This window comes from Sorghum bicolor, chromosome 7 (assembly GCF_000003195.3).
Source record: "Sorghum bicolor cultivar BTx623 chromosome 7, Sorghum_bicolor_NCBIv3, whole genome shotgun sequence".
NCBI lineage: Eukaryota > Viridiplantae > Streptophyta > Magnoliopsida > Poales > Poaceae > Sorghum > Sorghum bicolor.
The window spans coordinates 12515442-12522364 of NC_012876.2; the positions used below are offsets into that span (position 1 = coordinate 12515442).

At 36.4% G+C, this 6923-nt stretch overlaps 1 long non-coding RNA gene across 1 annotated transcript; it reads left to right on the forward strand.

Annotated features, from left to right (window-relative positions):
• Window positions 475–6607, forward strand: LOC110437164. Its single transcript, XR_002455352.1, has 3 exons — window positions 475–573; window positions 1305–2305; window positions 6569–6607. It is a non-coding gene; the product is annotated as an uncharacterized LOC110437164 (long non-coding RNA).

Below are 6923 nucleotides of genomic sequence, written 5' to 3' on the forward strand. Positions count from 1 at the left end.
ATCCTAGTCTCATCCCTAATTTAGTGGATGTTGTAATTTGGGATTTTGTTTATGAGCTACAGTTCAGAGTAGAAGACGGTATGTCTAATGGTGAGCGAGAGGTTATAGACATGGACTCTACCATGGAGGATGATAACCCTGAGAAAGGAAAACCAAATGAGGGAAAAGCTAATGAGAACATGGATATAGATGGAAAAAAATGAGGATCACACACTAAACAATGCTTCTGGTAATCAGTTACCTAATTATGGCAAAACAGCTGGGGGTGTTGTCCAGCAAGAGATGGAATCTGGGGGTTCTTTGGTTCATCAAAGCCAACCAATCCAACCTAGCAAAAAACCAGTTATAGTGATGTCTCAGAATGAGATACTTCCAGATGGTAGTGGCCAGTGGAAGGCCAACCTGGTGAAACCAAAAAATGATTCTAGGTTTCTGAGCAAGACATACAGAACGGTGGGATAGTATCACCTAGGAGATTAATCAAGAGGAATGTATTAACTGCGGACCAAGATTCGGTGGAGAAAGCAACAAAATTGAAGGCTCACAAAAACCTAGAGTCTGAGCCAATCAAAGGTAATGATCCCCAGCCATGCTCTTTTATTTCTCGCGATGATTCTTCGTTGCTTCATACCACTAAATCTTTAGGGGTCGTTCTAGGGGACAATAAACAAGATATCTTTAACTTGTTAAATTTATTAAGAGATTTAGAAAAAATGGAATGGTTGAGAGTGAGAGTAAATTTTTAGCGGAGAAAAACAAAGTAGCAGTTAATGATGCCTCGTTGTTATGTTCTAATGATGATTTTTTAGACCTAGAAGGTTTAAATTAAATTTGTTTAGAAATCTCGGAAGGGCTAGGTGATGGGGGTTGTCACCTAAGTGTCTACAAACCCCTGTATCACAAAAGAAAGGTTCACAGAGAGGCTCTCATCATAAACAGAATGAAATTACCAGGAATTTTTCTAGATAAATGGTGTATTTTGGAATTGCAATGGGCTCGCTAATACTAAGAAATATAGATTTCTATTGGATCTAACAAAAGAAAAAACATAGACTGCATTGACTTATCAGAAACTGATAGAGCTAATTTCCCGCAATCCACTTTGAATAGTATTTGCACAGGCAGTGATTTTCTTTAGTATTGCATGGCTCCGCAAGGCAGGTGTCATGGTATGATTCTAGGAATACATTTTTCATCCTTTGACATTAGGGAAATCGAGGAAGGGGATTTATTATACGTTTAAGGTTAGACATAGAGAAGTTGATTTAAAGTTTAATTTGATATCAGTCTATGGCCCAGCACAGGTGGATCAGAAGTCACAATTCTTATCTGAAATCATGCTGGTATGTTCTAAAGAAGCTTTACCTATTGTTATAGGTGGCGACTTCAACATTATTCGAAGACCAGATGAGATAAGTAAAGGCAATTATAATGATAGATGGTCTTTCATGTTTAATGTTGTGATCAACTCTTTAAATCTTAGGGAAATAGAAATGTCAAGACTTAGGCTAATCATCTACAGAATCAAACTTTTGAAAACTTAGATAAGATCCTAGTATGCACAGATGTCGAGGCTAAATATCCATACCATAGTACGTGCTTTAATTAGAGAAATATCTGATCATACACCTCTACTCTTTTCTACAAATAACCCATCCTCATCTTATCAACCCTAATTCAAATTTGAATTGGGATGGTTGCTGAGAGATGGCTTTTGTGAGATGGTTAGTGACATATGGAACAGTACACTAGTGCCAAGCTAAGATGATTAAAAGGCTTCGCCAATACCTTAGAGGATGGGCAAAGAGTGAGAGTCACTAGTGCAAAAAAAACTCAATGGTGGCGGTTGTGTCTATTGTACAGGCGGTTTCTGTTATTGTGCGCCAGTGTAAAGAAAACAACCAGCCCGACTCATAAACCGCTTGTGTAAACCACTTTCTACAGGCAGTTTTCTTAACATAACCGCGAGTGGAAATGCCTGAATTTCACTGGCGGTTCAGTTAAGTGAACTGCCTGTGGAAATTGATTTACATTGGCAGTCGACTTAGATGAACCGCCAGTGGAAATAAGTCATTTACATTGGCAGTTATGTTAAGTCAACCGCTAGTGTAAAAGGATCTCTACAGGTGTTTCTTTAAGTCAGCCACCAATGAAATCTCTATTATAAATACCCCTTCTTTCTCCCTGAGCAGAGTTGTTTCTCGCAGCCACCTTCCATAGGAGGCTATTTTGGAGGTCTAGTTTTCACTAAATATATGGGGAGAGATTTTAATCTTCATTTCTTGGAAGGAGGTTGCTAAGAAAGGTTAGTTTATGTCTCTCTTACCTCTTTTTGTTCATTCTTGCTCAATTTGAGCCACTTTTTGGATCTAGGGTTTCACCATGTGTTAGAGAGAGAAGATTAGCTAGGTGAATATCTTTATTTGCTCAGATGAGGTTGCTTAAGATAGTTAGATGATGTCTCTCCTCTCTCCTTTTTCATTTTTTCTTCTCACTTTATTTTATCCAAGATTAATGTAGGTATTTTATCCAAGATTTTTAAATTTTGTAGTTTTTATCTACATTTTTCAATTTGTATGTTTTTAAATTATGTAGTTTGTCTTTTCATTTCTCAATTTAATATAATTATCCATTATTTAATTATCCACTATGTATTTATATATGAAATAGATTTAGGGTTTATTAAATGAAAAATATGAAAGAGATTTTGTGTTAATATCATTCTTCTACCTTTTAGCAAACATTGCTTTAAGGTCTTCAAATTGGAAAATATACAAGTGAGAGGTTTCATCTTGATTTCTTTGAAGGAGGTTGGTGATCAAAAGATTACATAATAAATATCGTTGGACGATCATACTTGTTTTGCATTGATTATAATTAATTCATTATATTTATTTAGGTAATGATGGAGAGTTCATTATGGATGTATAATTTATCAAGACTAGATCCATCATATATACCTGAGGTCCATAGGTTTATTTATGCTACTAAGAACCATGCTTAGAGAACAAAGAAGAAGCACATATATTGTCTATGCATAGACTGCAAAAATATTGTTGTATTTGATGATCTAGTCTATAGAGGATTTATGAAGGATTACTTGATTTGGACAAAGCATGGTGAGGGTAGCTCTATGCCTTATACAACTAGAAACCCTAAGAACATCGATGCCAATGGTCCAGATATGATTGCTAATAGATTTCCATTCATACATGAGAAACAACAACCTCTTCCCCATAGCAAACATGTTGTGCCAAATGTTACGGCTGTAGAGATGCAAAATTCTTAGAGGCAATGTTGCGTCGTCATACAGATCCTGATATATTGTTAATGAAATGTATGAAGGCCCTAATGAAGGCTACAGAAGAGCCTTTATACGATGAGTTTAATGTAACATCCCTGATGTTACGAACACTAAAACTAGATCATGTCATCATAAGCATTGCAAAGCATATTTGTTAAGCACATCATTATGCATCAACTTAAAATAATTTTATTTTGGTTGATTGTGCTTAGGGAATTAAAGTGTGTTTATCTTGTGAAGTGATGCTTGTGATGGTTGTTTAATCCCTAGTTAAGGAGGGTTGTAGGGAGGCAGCTAAGAAAAACCCCTAATTTCGACCCCAGTTTTTACCCCTTTTTGTGTGACTTAAAAACTAAGCAAAATTTGGGGATGAGTTCAAAAGCAAAGTTGTAGATCTTGTCAAGGTGTACAACTTTGGTGTTTTGAGTTTTTGAAGTTTCAACACAAAATTTAAAGTAATTTTGAAAATATAGATTTCCAAAAATTGTCCCCTTTCCAATTTGAATCCCCAATTCGAAATCTGTTTGGAATCTTGAAAAGTGATCAACATGAAAGTTGTAGAGCTCAACAAAATGAACAAATTTTCTGTTGGGAATTTTTCAAGTTGTTGAGAAAAATCAAAAGTAATTTTGGAATTTCTATTCTGCCCCAATTCAAATCAGTTTTGCCCCCAAATTGGAATTTGGATTTCAAACTGTTTGGCTCAAATTCGTCTCTCTCCATTCAAAATCAGCTGTGGATCCTTAAAGATATTTTGTAGCATTCAAAATTCTGAACAAGTTTTATTTTGACAGAAATTTGACTTCTATTCAAAATTTTGGAGTAATTTAAAAAAAAATCAGAAAAGGGGATAGGCACTGCTACAGTGCACCGACCAATATCGGTGGCCAACGCCGCTCCGTGGCACTGCCGAGCTCGTGTTGGCGCCCTGCATGTGCGCCCACGCAGCTGCTAGCTTACCTGCCTCTTCTGGGTAACGTGGAGGCCCAAGGTCTTCTCCTTTCGCCATAGAAGCCTCCAGCACGGCCGTCGTTCACGTTTGGTATTTCTAAACGCCGACGAGCTCTTTATGGCCACCGCGAAATTCATTGCTCACGCTCCCTTTCCGACCAAATCGAGTATACCAGAAGCTTCGCTGTCCCATTGCGCTGCTATAGCTCCCAACCATGCACCCTCAACTCCCTCAGAAGTCCCGCTAGCCTCCCTTCTTCTTCAGTGCCGGCAGGAGCTCCGCCATGGCTGCATCACCGTGGCCAGGCTTCCACAGGCTACCTCGGTCCAAGAAGTGGCTGCCAACGAGTGCGCCGGACCATGGAGATACTCCGTCACTGCTCCGTTGTAGCCATGGAGCACCCCAACGCTGAAACGGCGATCTCCGACGAGTTCCTCTGTTTTCCATTCGCGACCAGGTCCCTTGTGCAACAATTAGAACTTCTGCAGGGGTCTAATTGCACAGACTGTGACTCAGGTGAATAGTGCTATAAGGACTTGTTTGTAGATGTTTTGTTGAATCTTTAAAAATTCATATCTGGAGTTTGGTAACTCCAATTTTGGTGAACCAAATTTTTTTGTGCTCCTTGAGATGTCTAGTTTTTATTAAAAATATGAAACTGACCATGTTTTGTAGTAAAATAATTAGTTATGATTTATGCCTTTTAATTATGTTTAAAAAGGAGAAATTCATATCTCATTCTGTGTAGCTCCTATGGGCCTGAAATTTTTATGGTGTTCTCATGATGTTATGTGAGTCTTGCAGTAAACATTTCATGTTTAGTGGATGATATATGGTTAGGTTATTATTTTATCTTGTTTAGTGCTTATTAAATTGTCTATAATTAAAATAAAAATTAATAAATATAAAATATAGTTCCTCTGCCTTTATATGAGGTTGTTATATCATATAGATACATAATTTAGCTATGTGTTTGTAGAAAGTGTTGAGTTTCTTATTTATCTTGCTGTTACATGTTTCCTTGTGATGGAAATTTATCTTTTTCATGGAAATTGCTATACTTATCCAAATGGCATGAAACTTATACAGTAGAATCTGGAGAGCATATATGAGCTTCTGTAGTTTTCTCAGAATTTACTGTATAATTTTGACATATGGTTACTACTTTGTCTATTTATCTAAATAAAGTAATAAAGACATGAAAGGAATTTATTTAGGGATGGCCATGATGTTTTCTAGTATCTCTTTGATGTATTTCAACTATTGGTGAGCTGGGTTTTTCCCAGGTTCAAGTTTGGAACATAAATAAAATGTTATTTCTTTATAATTCAAATATTAGTGGTTTCTCGACAGTTTCTGGAGTATTATGAATTGCTCTAGGTAGATAATGTTGGATGTGAAACTTGTCTATAACAAAGTTGTATATAATTCATGTATCTACCTGGTGTTAAATTTTGGTGGCATTTGGCCCTATAGTTTCTGAGTTATGCCTGTTTAAATTTAAGTTTCAGAAATGGTTCTTCTCTGTCAAATCCTGGATCAATTTCTATAGTTGTGCAATTTCGACCTACTAAACTTGTGAATCATGCTTTGATGATGAAAGATAAATTGTAGTAATTTTCATAAGCTTTCCAAAATATTATGGATCATGACGTTTGGTGATCTAGAACTCTGGTTATAGAGGTATAAAGCTTAATGTCTGATTCTGTCCAAAGTCTGGACAGAATTGTTTATTCATGCTGTTTGGCCATTTTATCTATTGAATCAATTATTGAAGATTATAACCAGGTCCTAGATAATTATCTAAGCTTTCTAGAAAGTCTAATATCCTCTTTATTGGATGCTTGGATCTCTAATTATGGTTGAATGAAGTTGTGTATATGCTGCTGTCCTGGTTATGTGTGCAAATAGAGTTGTTTGTTTTTAGCTAGCCTTTACTTAAATAATGAGTAGCTTAATTTCTAAATTAGAATATGAGTGATTTTGGAATTGTGTGATGACCTGAGGTCATTAATCTTAATGACCTTTGGCATTTAATTATTGTTTGGTATTAATACTTAATTACTGTCACTAATACTTAATTAAGAATTAATTTAGATAAAAAGGACTAACAATTAGTTAATTAAGACTAATTGTAAATTAAGGAAAGTCTTAGCTTACTGATGCAACCTCTTGGGTAAGAACACTAAAATGATAAACAACTTTAGTTACTGTTTAGCCTGTTTTGCACCGAGAAGGAGAGTTGTACTCAACTCGGTCCTTCTTAAATTTTGTCATACGCATATCATGAGCATTCATCATTTTGCGTATAGTGCACGTGACCGAAAGAGCGACCGTTGAACCGAACCCCGAAGTCGGTGTTCCGTTCGAGGAAGTAGGATCCGAGACTTGGGAAGTCTCCGAGGGTCTCTCTCAGCTCTGCAACCAAGGCAAGCCCCGGATGCATTAACCCCTCCTTGAATGTTTTAAATCTTTTATCACTTATGAATTGAAAATGCTGCATTAGGTAGTTGAGAATTGGGTTAACCTACTTGTTGCATTTACTACCTTGATATTTGTTATCTTGTCCTTGGCATCTGTTTTGTTTTAAAACTGCGTAGTGATGCTTAGCCCTGCTACTAGATAGGTTTTCAAACAAGAAAGTTTGAAGGGTTGTTGTAGACTACA